At 33.6% G+C, this 18,353-nt stretch overlaps 1 long non-coding RNA gene across 1 annotated transcript in view; it reads left to right on the top strand.

The window, feature by feature from the left end:
* The window catches only part of LOC120884116 (uncharacterized), a 43,541-nt gene extending 29,982 nt beyond the window's left edge, over positions 1 to 13,559 (top strand). Inside the window, exon 4 of the long non-coding RNA XR_005726362.2 lies at positions 13,404 to 13,559. This is a non-coding gene — a long non-coding RNA (uncharacterized LOC120884116). The remainder of the gene's footprint in view (positions 1 to 13,403) is intronic.
* Positions 13,560 to 18,353: the final 4,794 nt, after the last annotated feature.

The raw sequence follows: 18,353 nt of genomic DNA, 5'->3' as shown, positions 1-18,353 counted from the left end.
GAAAGATTTAACAAGTGAAGTTATACCCCTACTCTCTGCTGTGTCCCTCAGTCCAATTTTTCAGAGAAAAAAATCATTATTAATACTTTCCTGGAAACCTTAACCAAAACTTACAAACTTACATATGCAAATGCTTCAAAAGCAAGTGAAAATGTTATTACACACACTATTCTGTACATTCACTTATTTACCATATTCATATATTATATACAGATTTGTGTCTCCCAAAATTCATAAGTTGAAGACTTAACCCCCAGCACCTTAGAATATATTTGGAGATAATGTCTTTTAAGAGGTAATAAGTAGAAAATTAGGTCATATGAGTAGGCCTTGTTTGAACATGACTGGAGTCAATAAGAAAAAAAAAATGTGGTACAGGCATGCACAGAGGGAAGACCATGTAGGACGCTGAAAGAAGATGACCATTAGCAAGACAAAGAAGAGACTGCTTCTGAAGAAACCAACCCTGACAACACCTTAACCTTGAACTTTAGGCCTCTTGAGCTCTAAGAAAAGAAGTATTTCTGGTTTAAGCCAATCATTGTATGATAAACTGTTATGGAAGTCCCACCAAATTAATACAAGATATCATAGTTATTCCTATATATTGGGATATATATATATATATATATATAAAACAATTGTACAAAATTTGGTTTTATATGTATGATACAATTGAATTTACAGTAATCTATTCGTGTAAGTATAGGTTACAATCTTCCTCTAGCTTAATTACCAGAAATCAATCAAATTCTTTCCGGAATAAAAAACATTACCTTCAGCCTCAATAATTTTTCAGATTCAGTGATTTGTTTTGGATAAAATGTTCACAAGGATAACATACAAGGAAACAAGGAAATAAAATAAAGTGCCTGAAAACCGAGATAAATATACAGACAATAGATTTCTATTTCTGCTCCTAAAGAGGTAAATGCTACAGGATGATCCCTGTTTTCTTGACTTGAAATTGAAATACATTAAGAACTTTTCAGAGACTAGGTAAAAAGTGGATGTTTTGAAAAATAGTATACAAATAAAAAAAAATTCTAACAACCTATCTTTCTGCCTGAGGTCAATCTCTGATCTATGGTGAAGAAAAAGGAAATCAAACAGGGCTTAGTAATTTCATTGAATACATAAGACAGATACTGAATTATAGGAGACTAAAGGGGCTAGAATTTGCAGATCAGGGTGCCAGGGCATCTAAGCTGAGAATTATTTTCAGTAAATTGTAAAAAAAGACCATTTGAGCTTTTTCTTGAATGGCAATCTCTACTTTTATAGGAGAAAACTCTTATGAATCCAGGTAAATAACAACATGAGTGATGGAAAATTAATGAGAAATATAAGCAAAATATTTTTCAAAATTCATGCAGACCTGCACATTTTCTTGTTTGACACATGATATATTCAACAGAGAATTTTAAAGGATGATACAAAAATGATAATACTAAACTAGTTCTAGAGTGAGGATTACTTTAAAACTGTCCTAAAATAATCTAAAACAAATTTTATAAGATAAACTGTTGTGTCATTAGTTTCATTGCTTATTGGCTAAAGTCCAGTATGCTTTAATAATGCAACAAAACCCATTACTCAAAAGCGTATAATTCCAAATATTTAGCATTGAACAAGAAAAATAATAGGCACATGAAATAACAGATACATTTAATTCATGAGTAGGGAACTAGAAAGTAGTCTACCATGAATGTAGTTGGAGTTCTAGAAGTTCAGAGAGCAGAAACAAAATATTGAAAGATATAATGCAAAACATTTTTCAAACTTGATAGTATCTTTATGACTTTAAAAATCTCAATATAGCCCAAGAAGGATAAACAGAAAGAAAATCAAATCAAGACATACAATATTCAAATTTCTGAAACCCAGAGACAAAGGGGAATATCTCAAAATAGCCTGTGAAGATATATATGTTACCCATAGTAGAATAATAACTAAAGACTTGATAAAAATTATGCAAAATGGAAAAGGTCTTTAAGGTCCTAAAATAAAATATTCTCAATGTAGAATTCAATGCCTAGTGACAATATACTTCAAAAATCAAGGTGAAATTAAGAATTTTATACACAAATAAGAACTGAGATTATCCCTTAATGGACAACCTACAGTACAGCCCTTCTGTATTTAGTGTGGATGCATGAATTTAACCTAAGTTTCTCTATCCTGTGACTATTGACTTAATGTCAGAACATAGCTATTATGGAGAACCCATAATACTTTGTGGAAGTGACTGTCATTGCTATTGCAGAGCATTATCATCATTTCTGTCTCTATCAACTAGACAACTGGAGCATCATTTCCACCCAAGCCTAGAGGAGACTATCAGAAATGCCTATAGATATTACCAAATCTCCTAAGAAGTCAAAATCATCACTGAGAAAATCACCAATCTACATAAACTAATTAATGGACCACAAGTACTTATTATGAGGAAAAACAGAAAAGACAAGTTTTGCTTGAGTTTTCACATTTCATTAAAACATAGCTAATTGTTTAAAGGAAGAATATTAGAAATTAATTCTATAATTTTTATCATATTTATATGTAAAATTGGAATACTACAAGAGACAGGAAGAAATGAAAATACATTCTTGGAAGTTTCTTATAAATGGCAAAGAATTTCAAGATAGAGTGTGATGTATTAAGCATGCATTTTATAATATGTAAAGCAAACAATAACATATTGAAACAAGTATAAATAACATTACATATTTATATATGTAAATGATATGCTACAAATGAAAAACTATACAACAGAAGCAAGCCCACAAGTGATCCCTGTGTTGTGTTAGGCATGGATTCAAAAACAACTGTTGTACTTCATGCCAAATGCAATAAATTTGACTCCGAAAGTCAAAGGTTGAATTTTTCTCTCTTATGTGAAAACTAGAGGGAAAAGTATTTTTAATAATCATTCTATTTTTTATTCTTTTTAGATATATATGACTTTAGAGTATAATTTGATATACTGTATTTATATTGAGTGTGTTATTTATTCATATATGAACACAGAAAAGTTATGTCCCATTCAATCTACTATCTTTCCTATTTTTATTTCTGCTTTCTTTCCTTCATTTCCCTTTGTGTAATTCACTGAACTTCTATTCTTTCCCTCTCCCCTTGTGTGTGTCAGCATCCGCACATCAGGAAGAGCATTCAACCTTTGGTTTTGGGGGATGAGCTTATTTCACTTAGCTTATTTCACTTTAATCCTAGGTGCCCTAGGATTAAAAAAAATAAGAAAGGGAAATTTATACAACAGGATCTCATAAAAAATAGAAGAAAGAGCAAGAGAATAGAAATAGGGGACCACTGAGGGGAAGGGAAACAGAAAAAAATTGGGTAATGAAGTTAACCAAATTATGCTATGTGCATGCATGAATATAATACAATGCATTCCAATTTTACATATAATTATAATACACCAATTCAGAAATAAATAAATAATAAAGAAAGAAAGAAAGAAAGAAAGAAAGAAAGGGAAAACCAAAATAATGGAAGAAGGAGGTGAGGAGGAGAGAGGAAGAAAGGCAAGGGAATAGTACTGGGGATTGAAATGGAGAAAACTATGTTATATGCATTTATAAATATATCAAAATGAACTCCACCATAATGTATAATTATAAATGAAGTTTAAAAACTGTTGTACATATATTCAAAATAGTTCACATGATGACATTTTGACAACTGAAATCTCTTCTAAAATTGATATACTATTTGAAATTAAAAGATGCATATTGGAAAGTAAAACAAAACATAGATCACTGTGAACTGAACAGACTAAGGCATGAAAAGAAAGGTATGGTAATTATAGAACAGGCTTAAGAGACATATAGGACTTGCATACAATATGTAGGTAAGTGTGATGCCAGACTAGAGGAGAATGAGGAAGGTAAATGTGCAGCATAAAGAGAGCACTGAGAGTTTCTCAAATTAAATAGACTTTATGCCACAAATACAAGAAGTATTAAAAATAACAAAACATGGATTTGAAATCATATGTGAAATCCAGCTTAATATAAGATAATACAAAATTTATGGTTCAGAAATAAAAATAAATTTAATTATCAAACAAACCCATAGTCGATAAAGTACATGAGAAGAGGATATTTGATAGCAATGATATTCATAATAGTAGGAAAACAAAGTTAGATTGTTTAAAAATAGGTTGGGAATAACAGTTTACCAATAAGGAAAGATAAAGTTGAATATGTAACTTATTCTTTGTATAAAGTTTGTCCCATAAATATGGGTCATTGGTAATTCTCAAGGGAATAAGATCTTCATAATTAGGACACAAAATCAAGCAAGATAAAGGGTGAAATTAACACATTTGGTTACATGAAAATAAAAATTAACATATTAATTTTAGTTAATTAGGACATTAAACAAGAAAAGAAAATAACAAACTACCAGTTCACACTGAGATTATACTTCAGGTTTTGTTCTTATATTCTCAAGTAAGATATACTTTTATATTTGCTTTTACATAGGAGACTGTGATTAATATTTGTAGAAAAACATTCATGAAGAATAATTTTGATTTTTCTCAAAATTCATCAGCCCTACAAATGAGTGTTAAAGCTTTTAAAAATAGATATCTTAAACTTGCCATTAATAATCTGATCTCAAGGACCCCTAGGCTTATTCCAAGCCATTTTGATCTCAAAGGGTATATGGATGCTATAACCATATGCCAGGTCCACTCACTGAAAACTCAGTGCTTCACAGGGGTTAGGTGGGAAAGTGAGACAGGCTGTGCAGCTGCTTTTTATTGCACATAGTAGAAAAATATATAACAAAACATTTCAGTAAAGCTCACCCAACCTACCTATTGAATCACAGAATGAACAAACATAAATCAAAGCTGACAAAGTTGAGTCTCTCTCCTCAGAGGTTTGAAAATAATAATATATCATCCTCTAACAATACACTATCCATCCTCCCCCACATCCTCTCTCATCTTGTTGGCAAAAGGTCCCTCTGTTAAAAAACAAACCTTCATTATACCAGTTGAATATAATTCTCATGCCAGGGAAAGAGTATCAGATTCATATTAAAGAGAAGACTGTTTTATACAAGGACTGGCCAGAAAAATACTTAGAGATGAATTATGTTGAAGCCTGCTGTGCTCCTTTAATGAAAATTCTAGTAGGTAGCCAGATGTTTTATTGGGGAAGGAAATCAAGAGAAACACAGATTGTCCTGCCATTCAACTGAATACTGAAGCTGAAATTAGAATGACTCACAAATGAACATAATTGCCTGGAATATTTTTTTAAAGAAAAATAAAAATCCTACTCCCTACTTTTTTCTTGGTAAAATAAAAATCAGTTTTCTATTGTGAGAGTTTGGTATACCCCTGTGGCAGAAACAACTAATGTTGGTAGTTATTCTGATATTTGTTCTACTTCTCTTCCTTACTAACAAATTTTTAATCTTATTTAGAATGGCAATGTGTTAGCTCAATTCAAAGTGGTGGTGGCGAGGGGGGGGATCTTTTGAAATAAAAAGTAGTCCTGTGACCCAATCATGGCTTCTGAGTTGAGATGCAAGTAGGATGTATTTCTTAAGAAGCTCTTTGCAGGGAACTAACTCAGCTGGCATTAACATTCTCTCTCTCCCTCTCTTTCTGCCTCTCTCCCCACCTCTCTCTATCTCTCTCTTTTCTCCCTCTTTTTCTAGTGTGGAAACTTGAATTTAGCCAAGATAGCTCAAATTTGGGACAAATGATATGATACCAGAAGGGGATTAGTCATCTCATGATGATGTAGCAACAAGTAGAAAAAAGCTAAGGATAGCTGGCCGAGTGAAAAATAGAGGATTCTAATAAGGCTGGGTGTTAAAGGTGTCCAGAACTAGACAGTGATGCTGCCTGTTAAAACTGTGAACGTACTCGATGTCACAGAATCTAATAATGCAGAGTTGTTTCTACACAGCGATGAACTACTTATTTCTACAGTTCTTGTGTATTTAGAAAAATGTTAAACAATATTTTTTTAAAAATAGAACAAACGTATTGATCTTAGTCAATGCAATTGCTAACTTTGCTGTATAATTTATCCAATTTTTTTCCTTTCTACGGTATTACCATTGTATGGTACTATAATTATTATATTGTTTCAGCCAACTTACAGAAGACTGACTTGGGGTTGAAGGGCTCCACACTTCCCTGAGTTTTTAAACTTAAGTAAACTCCAAAAGTAGCATTCTAGCAGACTAATGTCATTGTACTTACTATGCAAGCTTTCATTCTGTCATATTATCTCTGATATCCTGTCCAATATTATGAGAGGTAGAGTTTGGAAATGACCAAATGATGGGATGTGAAAATTCTCTAAATGTAACAGCTCCTTTTCTTATACTAGTACCTATATAGAACCAGGAAACATAAAGACCTCTGAGACTAGTATTAGGTTGTTGAAATTTCGGTAATTTTCATTGCAATATTTATCCCAAAATATTTACACATTGAATCATTCTGAACTCAATTTGCTGAGTATTCATGATCTCTTGGATCAGCCCACTTATTGGAGCATAAGAAAGAATACCAACTTGTTTGGTGCTGTTTTGTTTAATTTATGGTCTTCTGCTCAGTAAGTCATTTGCAATACAAGTCACAGACATTAATTATTTAAAATTAATTTCAGTATAAAGTAATGAGCTCTAAGGAGGAAATAGAAGCTGGTACTGTGGGAACATACCATGGACTCCAGGTGGAGAAAAACTACTTGACTAAGTTGACTCTTGCTGGTGATGATGCACTCTGCTAAAGGATTTATGTTTTTCAATATCTATTCCTATATTTCTCTTCTTAAAATTACTTATGGCTTGATCTGGCCAAGTCAGAGAACTCAAATTCAAAGAATCTAATATTTTCTAGAACCCCAAATTCCTTGCTTTATAGCATCAAATGTTTTCACAAAGCCTCATTGATCTCAAATCTGAAAAAAAAAAATGGCAAGACTTCTTCATACATTTGTTTCAACCATAGAAGACTAAATCAATTCCTTCACTATTTGAGACTGAAGAATTGCCTTGGAGATGGTGTAGTAAGGGGTGAGGAATCTGACCCATGGGTTTCATTGCTAGTAGAAGTGAGGAGGACCCCAAGTTCCCAGGAGAAGACCTGGACTCAGAAGTCTCAGACCCTGAGTGGTGCTGCAATGAGGGCATATCAAAGTTATGATGGGCAGCTGACTGAAGCACTTCACACCTTAGCTGATGGGGAAGAAGCAGAGAAAGGCATCTGGCTGCTGTGGAATACATGAGTCTTACAGACTCACTTCCCCTCATGAGCTCTGCTAGAGGCCATGGAATGGAGTCAGTTGGTGAGAAATACTGATACAGAGAGATGTAGAAGATGAGAGGTTTGAAATATTCATAGATCACACATTAATCATATAAGATGTATTGAACTATTTACAGAAGAAAATGTGTCATATAGTTATATATGTTGAAATTGATGTTATGTTTGGTTACTAGAAAGAAAATATTAAATTAGATAATTTTAAAACTTAGGTCTTAGCAAGTTAAATGAAGGCACAAGTGAGTTAGGGTTGAGGGGGTCATTTACTGTTTTACTTATCACAAACACAAAGGAAAAATTTAAAAAGAGCTCCTTTCAAAATGACTGTAAATGTGACCAGGTTTTATGAGAGACATGAAAAATGCTGTGGGAGACCGGGGAAGACACAGGGGAGAAAACTGCCTGTAGTAACTGGGGAAGGTCAGAGGAAAATTAAGTGAAGTCTTATGGAAAACACGGAATGTTCCTGAAGACACCCACGAGCCCATTCCAGACAGAAGGGACTACCTGTTCAAAGAGCTACTGAGTCCGAACTTTTTCATAGGAAGAAGAAGGAGTGTCTGTCTTGTTTGATTAGGTTTCAGCTTTTTAATTTTTAAATCCAAGGAACATATTAATCAATTCATGTTCTAGAAAGGGAAATACAGATGTATTATGAAAAATAGCAGACTAGGAAGAAATTGATACAAGGAGACCAGTTTTATTCTTTCTTTCGTTTTTATTTTTATTTCATTTCTTTCTCCTTTCCTCTCTTTCTTTCCGTGATAATTTGTGAGGGCCTACTATATTCTTGGACCTGAGCATTTTCTTCTTTAAAGTTCAAAGCAACTCTATGTACTAGATATCATTTCTCCCTTTTAGAGACCCTGAGAATCAAACTGAGGAGATAAACATCAACTCTGTTCACATGGTTCACATGGTCTGAATCCAAAACATTGAGCTCCAGGACCCTGACTTGTACTATGTTGCTTATTCTTTACACATTTATTTTGTTCTAAATTCAATTCACTAAGTACACATTATTCCTACAATGTGAATTAAAGTGTCATCATTAGATTATTAGATACATTGAAAGTTGATACATGTGTACACATAACAGCAATTTGAACACCATTATTATTTTAGTTATTTTAGGTTATTCTGTGAATTAAGCCATTTACTTCTACAAACAGTTTAAAAATGTTTTAAATAGAAAAAACTGACTTTTTTGAAAATTATTTGAAAAAAATTAAAAAGCATTATTAATGCAAATAACTTGTAAGAAAATAAAGGAGAAAACACTCTACAAGCTAGATATTCAGACATATAATAATTTTATGCCAATTTTAAATATCAAGTTATTTCTCTTGGAACTTCTCAGGTATATAAAACATCATTGCAGATATATATAATGTGTCCTCTTTTCTGATTCTTGTGTCTCTTTTTCTTGTCAAGTTGTGTTGATATTTTCAGAATAATGCAGAACCAATTAAAATGTTTCACTATATTTTTATCTTTTCTTAAAAATAGGTTTTATTTTTGAAAGTAGTTTTGTATCATCAGGAAAATTAAGTGGAAAGAATTTCCCTATACCCTTATGGCTCCACACACGCAGAGCTTCCCTATTATCAACCTCCTCCACCAGAATAGTCCATTTGTTGATGAGAGAATCTCATCTAACACTAACAGATTACCACTTAAAGTCCACATTTTACACTATTATTGATTCTTGGAGCTGTGCAGTCTATGAGTTTGGACAAATCTGTGACATTTGTCCACCATTGTAGTATCATACAGGGTAGTTTTCCCCTCGAAAAGTCCTCTGTGCAGTGCCTCTTCATTTCTCCTGCTGTAGACTGGACGTGTCTTCCCAGAATTTATATAGTATAGCCTAAAATCCCAATGTGATAGTATTTCCATGTGGGGCCTTTGGGAGATAATGAGATCATAAGGGTGGGACCCTGATGAATGGGAATACTGCCCTTATAAAAAATTATTGGGGAGTTTTCTCTTTCCTCCTTCCCCCTTTTTTTTATATGAGATACAATGAGAAAAAACATGGTTATTTGCAAATTAGGAAAAAGGCCCTCACCAGATCCCAGAGATACCATATCTTCCAGAGTTTTAGTTTTGGATTTATTTATTTTTTTGAGAGAGAAAGAGAGAGAGAGAGAGAGAGAGAGAGAGAGAGAGAGAGAGAGAGAGAGAGAGAGAGAGAAAGAATTTTTTTAAATGTTTATTTTAGTTCTCGGCAGACACAACATCTTTGTATGTGGTGCTGAGGATGGAACCCGGGCCATACGCATGCCAGGCGAGCACGCCACTGCTTGAGCCACATCCCCAGCCCGAATTTATGAACCTCAAAAACTATGAGAAATAAATGTTTCTTGCTAAGCCACCCAGTCTACTGTATTCCATCAGAGCAGCATACGCTAGGACCTTTCACTCCCCTAATCCCTAGAAACTACTGATCCTTACACTATATCCATAGATTTGGCTTTATCACAAGGCCAGAGAGTGGAATGATACAACAGACAGAATTTTTGAATTGGCTTCTTTCACATAGTGACATACATTTAGGTTTCCTCCATGTCTTTTCATGCCTTGTTAGCTCATTTCTTAATATCGCTGAATAATATTCTACTACAATGCACCACAGTTTATTTATCCATTTATCTTCTGAAGGAAATATAGGTCATTTCCATGGTTTAACAATTATAAATAATACTTCTATAAATGTTTAAGTGTAGGTTTTTGTGCATACATAAGTTTTCAGTTTATTGGAATAAATATGCACCACAATTGCAGGATCACCTGGTAGGACTATTTAGATTTGTAAAAAATAAAATCAGCTTCCATGGAGGCTTACCATCTTGCATTCCCATTGGCAACAAATGATTGTTCACATCCTCACCAACATTTGGTGTTGACAGCATTTTTTTCTGTATTTTAGCTATTTTCACAGATATATAATGTTATCTCATTGTTTTAGTTTGCATTTCAGTGATTACACACAATGTTGGACATCTTTTCATTGGCTTACTTTCCACTTGTTTATCTTCTATAGTGAGGTGTCTGCTCAAATCTTTTGCACGTTTTTAATTGGGTCGTTTTGGTTCTTATTGTTGAGACTTTATAGTTCTTTATATTTATTAATAACAGTATTTTCAATTGCATTTATGTATTTTTTTCTAATCAGTGGCTTGTCTTCTCATTTATTAAACAGTGTCTTTCACAAAACAAGTTTGCAATTCCAATGAAGTTGAGATAATCAAGTCTTTATTTCATCAATCATATCTATGATGTTATATGTAAAAAGTTATTGCCCCATCTAAGATCAATTAGGATTTTGCTTATGTTACTTTCTAGGTGTTTTATACTTTTGTATTTTACATTTAGACCTATGATACACTTAAAATTGATGTTTCTGAATGGTGTACAGTGAGTGACTATATTCTTTGTTTGTTTTAACATGAATGTCCAGTTGTTCTAGCACTATTTGTTAAAAACAATACATTTTCTCCATTGTATTGCCTTTGTCAAAGGTCACTTAACTGCATGTGATTCTATTTGGGCCTCTTTATGCTGTTCTATTGATCTATTTTTTTAATTTTTTGCAAATATTGATGATTACTAAAGCTTTGTAATAAATCTATAAGTTGAATAGTGTTGGTCTTCTTTGTTATTTTCCTTCAATATTGTGTTACCTATCCTGGGTCTTTTGCCTCTCCGTAAAAAATTTAGAATCAGTTTCTTAATATCTACAAAGCAACACTAGTATCTTCATTGTAATTGAACTGAATTTATAGATTAAATTGCAAAGAATTGACAATATTGTGTCTTCCTCTCCACGAACATGGAATTTCTGTCATTTACTTAGTTCTACCTTGTTTTATTTTTTAATTGTAATTTTATGGATTTCCTCATGTAGATTTATATATATTTTGTTAGGGATATACACAAGCATTTCACTTGGATGCTAATATAAATGTTATTATATTTTAAATTCAAACTCCACTTGTTCATTGCTGATATACAGGAAAGTAGTTGATTTTATATATTAACTTTGTACCTTACAACCTTCCTGGAACTAATTGCTTTTTAGTTCCAAGAGTTTTCTTGTGTATTTTTTTTTTTTAGATTTTCTGCATGATCATGTCATCTATGAATAAAAATAGTTTTATTTCTTTCTTGCCTCTTAGTGGTGACTTTGCACTATATTCAAAGAGGAAATGTAGGCATTGAAGACTATCTTTAACAGCCAATCTGTCCCTTAATTTTGGCAAATTGTTTTTATTCTGAGACCTATGAAGAGACTGGACCAGACTCTAAGTTCTATATGTTATGTTCTGTGATTCCATACTTCTGATTTTTAGTTATCTTTCTTAGAAATGAGTTCTGTAACAGAGTCCCGGGAACTTGTCTTTTTCTCTTCCTGGAGAGAGCTCTGACCTTTCTAGGCTGTCTTCATAAGCACTTCCGAGAGAAGGCTGACATACATTGAGTCTCCAGCTGCTATAAAAGTGATAACAAATTTTCTGAGGCTTGTGATTTCCAAGATTTATGAATTAGATGGCTCTTATTTATGCACACAGAGGAAACATTCCTATGAAAATGTTTAAAGTATATTGGCTTTACTGCAATTTCTAGTGGAGAACTCTACAGGAAAAGTTTACAAGGAAAGGGTAATGAAGTGTGGCAGCAAAGCTCTGGTTCCAATTGCTATTTGAATCCACTTAACTTCCATTTTCCTATCTTTAAAGTGGGGTCCTGGATTAGTAGAACATATCCCATTTTCCAAGTATTAGAAAACTACTAGAATATATATTACTATGCTCTGGACAGAGACCTTCAATGTGAGATATGATGGGTCTTTAAAATGTTGTTTAGTTCCGGCTAGCCTTTTGGCCTTAGAAAGATCAATGTAAAACCTTCTAGGAGGAATTCATATGAAGCTTTCAAAACTCATCACTGATACTTTTGTTCTCTTTATTTCCTCAGATGAATATGGGATACATTACATTCACTTGAAATACTTACAATTCTTTTTATCATGAAATAATTTTTCATATTTGAACTTCAGGGGGGAGCAGTGATATCTGTGCCAATAATGTACTGCCCTTTTTGTTTCTATCCATGTACTGTACAAGGAACCCTGGTGGAACAAATAAACCAAATGTGAAGAGGATTCTGGAGCTTGCAACACACACACACACACACACACACACACACACACACACACACACACACTTTGACATGAAGAAGTATTAGGATAATCAAATTCTCTTTAGATAACCCTTTTGAGAATGCCAAATACAGTTGAGTAGTTTTATTGATCTGATACTATATATCAGGTTATCAATTTAAGCTCTAGACATACAGCAATTAAATACTTGTCACTACTCTTAGGGAGCTTATCTTCTTGGTGGAGAAACAGATAATAAGTAAATAAACATAAATGTAAGATGGTGATAACCTCCACAAAGATACATAAGACAGAATAAAAAGTGGAGACTTGAGAGGGTGATATTTTTAGCTACCATGGTCATTCTTTCTAATGAAGTGACATTTGAGCAGAGAAGAAAGTGAAGGAAAGGAAAAAAAACATATGGACATGAATAGCTGAGGGAAATGCATAGGAAAAAGGAACAGAAAGAGAAAAAGCAAACATATTCAAGAAACTACAAGACGCCCCAGATGACTGGAGCAGAATAAGGATGTGTAGCAGGAAATGAAGTCAGAGAGTAATGAGGAGCCAGACCTTAAAGGGCCATGTTCACGTGGTTAGAGTTTCAGATGCTATGTTGAGTGAAATGGAAGCCTTCAGAGAAAACAAATTTTCATTATAAAACATTCATTATTGTGCAATAAAATAAGGGATACTCTGAATTAAATTTAAATTGTGGATATTATATTTAAATCACTCTTTGACCCTTAATCTACAAATTCCTTCTAAGGGTCATCAAAGGCCAAGGATATAACCCACTATGAAATAATTCATTAGAACCTTGTATGTTATTATTTTTATCAAAATATTCCTTCCCATATGGAAAAAAGATCTATACTTCTCACCTTTATGTTTTAATTGTATTCACAGGACACATTTTTCTTCTGACTGAAAACCACTTGGATATTTTGCCCTGATTCATCTGTCTGGATCTCATGCAGGATTGAATCTTGTTGGTGATTCTGCTCAGGTCCATCTTTAACACTTTGTAAGTTTGGTTACCAGAACTAAGTAAAGTATTCATTTCCACTCATTTCTGTTAAGTGCTATTATTCACATCAGTTCAAGAAAGTTGATTTTTCTACTTTGGGAATAATTTCTGTGTTCCTCTTGAGTAACCTGTTGTTCTCCTTAAGTTGAATTGGCTTCACTTGGTGGCTTAGGGGAAACTTTTTAGGTTAGTATTGGTCATCTCTGCTATATCTTAGCTGTGTGCAGTAGCACCTGTGATCTAGAGTCCAGTAGCACCTGTGACAAATCCTAAGAAGGCCCTACTATTCCCCCAAATGGCCAACTTTTAAAATATTTTTCCCTCTTCATTCTTTTACCTTTCTATTTCTCTTTCTTCCTATTACCTACTTCACCATATTTTTGGTTATTTTCTTCTATTTACTTCTAATGTTGGAACTACCTACAGGATTCAATAATACTCACAAGATCTTATAGCTATTGCAATTGATCAGAGTTAAGTTTCAATCATACAGTGGGGAAATGACAGTGGATGGATTACATGAATTCAATGGTTCTAAGAAGGAATCCTAATGTCTGAAATTCTATTTTTACATATTTTTCTTTGTCTTAAATATTTAAAGTAACACAATGGTCATATTGTCAGACTGAAAAGAATCAGGGAGTTTCAAACTTTACTACTTCCAAAAATATGGGTAGTCAACAGATGTAGGCAATACAAAAATATGTTTGCAACCCTCAAAATAGTTCCCTGGTCCTTCCAAGTCACAATTGTATACACTTTACCATTGTCAAGATCCAAGAAATACCTATCTCAGATTATCACCTGAGGTTCCTACATATGGAACATAATATCACTTACACACAGATAGCTGACTGTCATGTAGTCTTTCCACGTTAGTCTGAGAAAATTAGAGTTGATGTTTCTGAGTGTCATACACCATCAATCCACAAAACTCATGTTTATTTATTATAACCAATTCTAGGAGATCAGGAATATCCTACTAAAAATGTCCCATAGATAAATACATTTTGTAGGTGAATAGTATTAATGGTTCAAATTAGAAAGTTCATAAGGAAATTTGGCCATGTATTTATTTCTGTTTCTTGTTTCTCTCTCTCTAGGATAGGAAGGATGAGGTTCAGGTACAATAGTAACTTTTCTCTTGCCAGAATAAATTAAACCACTATTGGTGGCTTTAAAGATGGAGAAGGAAAGACTTCATTCAAGAAGCATGGGTAGTCTCTAGGAGCTGGAAAGTACAAGAAAATGGCCTTGCACCTCTAGCCTCCAGAAGATATCTTACCCTAATGCAATTTGACTCCAGCCCAGTGAGAGCTATGTCAAACTTCCAAATTACAGAAATTTAAGACGAAACATGTATGTTGTTTTAGGCAACTAAGTTTGTGATAATTGGTTAGGACAGTGATAAAAAAAAAAGAACAAAACAGGCATGTTCAATTGAAGCTTGTGCAATGATTAGCTGTGAGGAATGAAACCAAGTCATCTGAGGAAGAGTGGGAAGCATTGGAAAAAATATGTACAGAATATGAATAGAAAAAATATCAAAAGTCTTTACATGGAAGAGATTTGCTATAGATTGACCCTGTTAGCCTCAAGAGGTAGAATAAGGACCAATGAATGAAACAAAATATATTTGATGCCAAGCAAAGCAAAAACTGATACTGAGATATCTTCAAATACGTTGTGCATTTCCTAAGAAGATAATTAATTCTCCATTATTGGAGAATTCAAACAAACTATGTTTCCACCTGGACCGAATAAAACAATGTATGAGTGACTAGAAAAAAAATGTTATATTCTCATGAAGTCCAGGTAAAGACCAGATACCTTTAATATGAGATTGAATAAGTAGATGGAAAGGTTAAATCTGAAAGTGCTTCAGAAATCCACCAGCTTTAAATTATAGGCAAATAAACACCTATTCTTAAAATTTGGTTCTATCATTAAGAACTTCACAACAAAATAATCTTAGTTAGCTTCTAAACAAAGTCATAAGCCTTGAAATACATACTAATGGAGAAATTGATAATGTAATCCAGTTGAAAGCTATGGCCACTCTTACCACTAAAACAAAGGTTAAAGATAAAACTGCTTTCCACAGTTCCATTATCCCACTTAATATGTTTCTCATTATTTGTGGTATGGCAGTTTACACTCCATGAACCTTTTCTTTTATTTGCCTGGAAGGAAACTTTCAATAATAAGTTGATGTGGCAAGTACATAGCACTGCCTACACTGCATTTCACTTTGATTTCTGACAAAGTATATTACTACAACAATTTGTCAGAATTTACTGCTAATAAGGAGTGCTTTTCTGTATCTTAGCAAGTGATTGGTAACAAGTGTTTGTAAAGCATCTGGAATAGAGGCTGTTTAGCAGTGGCTGGAGGTAAGAGAGAGAGAGATAAATAAAGAATTAAAAGGCATTGATGCTGACTCAAAAATGTTTTATCTACTCAAGGACATAAGAAATGACCCCATGACATTGTAAATAAGCAAGATGTGTATCTTTTTATATTATGGCTACATATAGATTAGATAAGATTCTGCTAAAGTGTATAGTACAAATAATAACAATGTATAGTATTCCAGTCATTGTATGAGTGGAAGAAATTAAATGTAGAGATATCAGTGGTGGCTCCATGGCTATATTCTCACCCAAGATAGATCTCCATGGTACTTACTAACCTTCCCTCTTTATTATAATAATAAGTAGACAGTCAAGGTTGTCAATGGCTAGAATATATTCTTGGGCTGCTTTATTCTACTATCTCATCTCAGAGCTCTGGGAATAGCCTTTTCAGCACTATACATCAGATGGTAATTGTTACAATAATTTCCCATCAAGGAAGCCAGTTCTACATCTTGTACTTTAATATGTTTATGTATGCAGGGCCTATGCTAGTTGTTTTGGAGAATGAATGAGTTTCCAGATGGTAGAAAGAGAAATGGGTGGCATGAAGATATGGTGATCCCATCATGGCTCAAATATGCTCTGCTTCTCTCTAAATGCGTACTGTATTCTCTGTAACCTACCATATTTCTTTAAATCCCAGGGAAGGGGTAGTGGAAAGGTGAAAAGAAGATAACTAACTGAAATTTCTGCATAATAAAAACTCAGGTACATTTACCAGAGACTCATATGCAGATAAGTGGCTGTTAGATATTTTATTACATATATCATAAGAATGTGTATAGAAATATTTTGTATTTGTTCTTTTTAGATATACATCACAGTGGAGTGTATTTTAGCATACTAACATACATAGAATATAACTTGTTCTAGTTAGGATCCCATTCTTTTCCTTGGACATAATGTGGAGTATCCCTGATGGTCTATTCATATATAAATGTAGGAGAGTTTGATCTGATTCATTCCACTGCCTTTCCTATTCCTATGTCTCCTCCATTCCCTTCATTCCTCTTTGTCTTATCCACTGAACTTCTAGAAATTGACTTCTTAATCTGGAGACTCTTTCACTCTTTGTGTTGACGGTCTGTTTGAAAAAGTAAAATTATTTTTTCTCTTTCCATTTCTAATTCCTCAATTGTTATAAAGTAGAAGAGAAAAAAATAAAACTTGGCTTGCCAACATTTGAATTCTTAAAAGCTTTTGCATTTTTCTTTTAACGTATGGACACTGAAATTAAAATTTATTTGACCCAGTGGTAACCTTGATGATAGACTGATGCCAAGGAGTTCACTAGGCAAAATGAGACCCTTGTCATGGTTGATTTTGAGTTCCATACACAGGCTAGTCTCCCTAGAGCTGTCCCTCCATAGATGTTAGGATACACTGGAGAGAACTTTTGATCAATTAGCATCTCAATGCTAATTGTATTAAACACTTGACATGACAGTGAAATTCCTGGTCATAAGGAGAACTTAAATCCATGACTATAAAGGAACTGGATAGTTACATAGAGAACTAAGACTTGAACCTTGCATATGTTTGTCCTTGCTATTCTACATGGCTTTTTCTTTTAAAAAATAATTGCTTCCCATCAGTAGAATAATTCTATAAGTATCTTTTACTTGGAATGCTCACTGTGAATTGAATGGGTACGGCATGCTCTGAGGTGAGAAAGAGCAAAGAAGTGCTCAATCAGAAGTGGTCAGATTCAGAAATATCTCAAGAGTCTGTGGTCACACAAATAGTCAGAATCATACAGCTATGGCAGACACTTCCAGTGACATACAGAGATAGAATCTGGAGAGGTGGATGAGGTCAGCATTGTGTTCAGAGATAAACAGGCCAGAAATTTGTTCATTTAAAAGAGCAAGTTGAAGCAACACACACAAGCACACATAAAAACGACCACCACCAACAACAAAAACAAACCCTAGCAAACCCCAATTGTCTTACAGTATGTATGCTGATGGAAAATTCAAGGAGTAAGATGACCAAAGAGACCCTGATCCCTGAACAGACACTGTCCACTTACCCATGAGATTCATTATTTTCTTTGCATGTAAGTAGTTGAAAGTACCTATTTACCTGAAGGTAAACGTGCACTTATATAGCACCAATGCAAATTTCACAGTCTCTTGAGGATTTCTTGCTCCAAAGAAGGAACACAAGGAGAAACTGAGGTAGAACCAACCAAAGCTAGAAGCTTTCAATAGCTACCTTACCTTCACGATATGTAAGATGAGTGTGTGTTATTTTAGTATTCATTAAATCATTTGCTCTTTCAAGCAACTATTTGTTGATTTTGCCTAATATTATATCATGCACTGTCCTAAGTATTTAAGATACAAAAGTAAAAAACAAACAAAACAATGAAATTACATTGTTCTCCTATTAAAGCTTACTTTCTGGGAG

The sequence above is a fragment of the Ictidomys tridecemlineatus genome, chromosome 14, assembly GCF_052094955.1.
Source record: "Ictidomys tridecemlineatus isolate mIctTri1 chromosome 14, mIctTri1.hap1, whole genome shotgun sequence".
Classification (NCBI taxonomy): domain Eukaryota; kingdom Metazoa; phylum Chordata; class Mammalia; order Rodentia; family Sciuridae; genus Ictidomys; species Ictidomys tridecemlineatus.
This window is presented reverse-complemented; position numbering and strand designations above follow the sequence as displayed.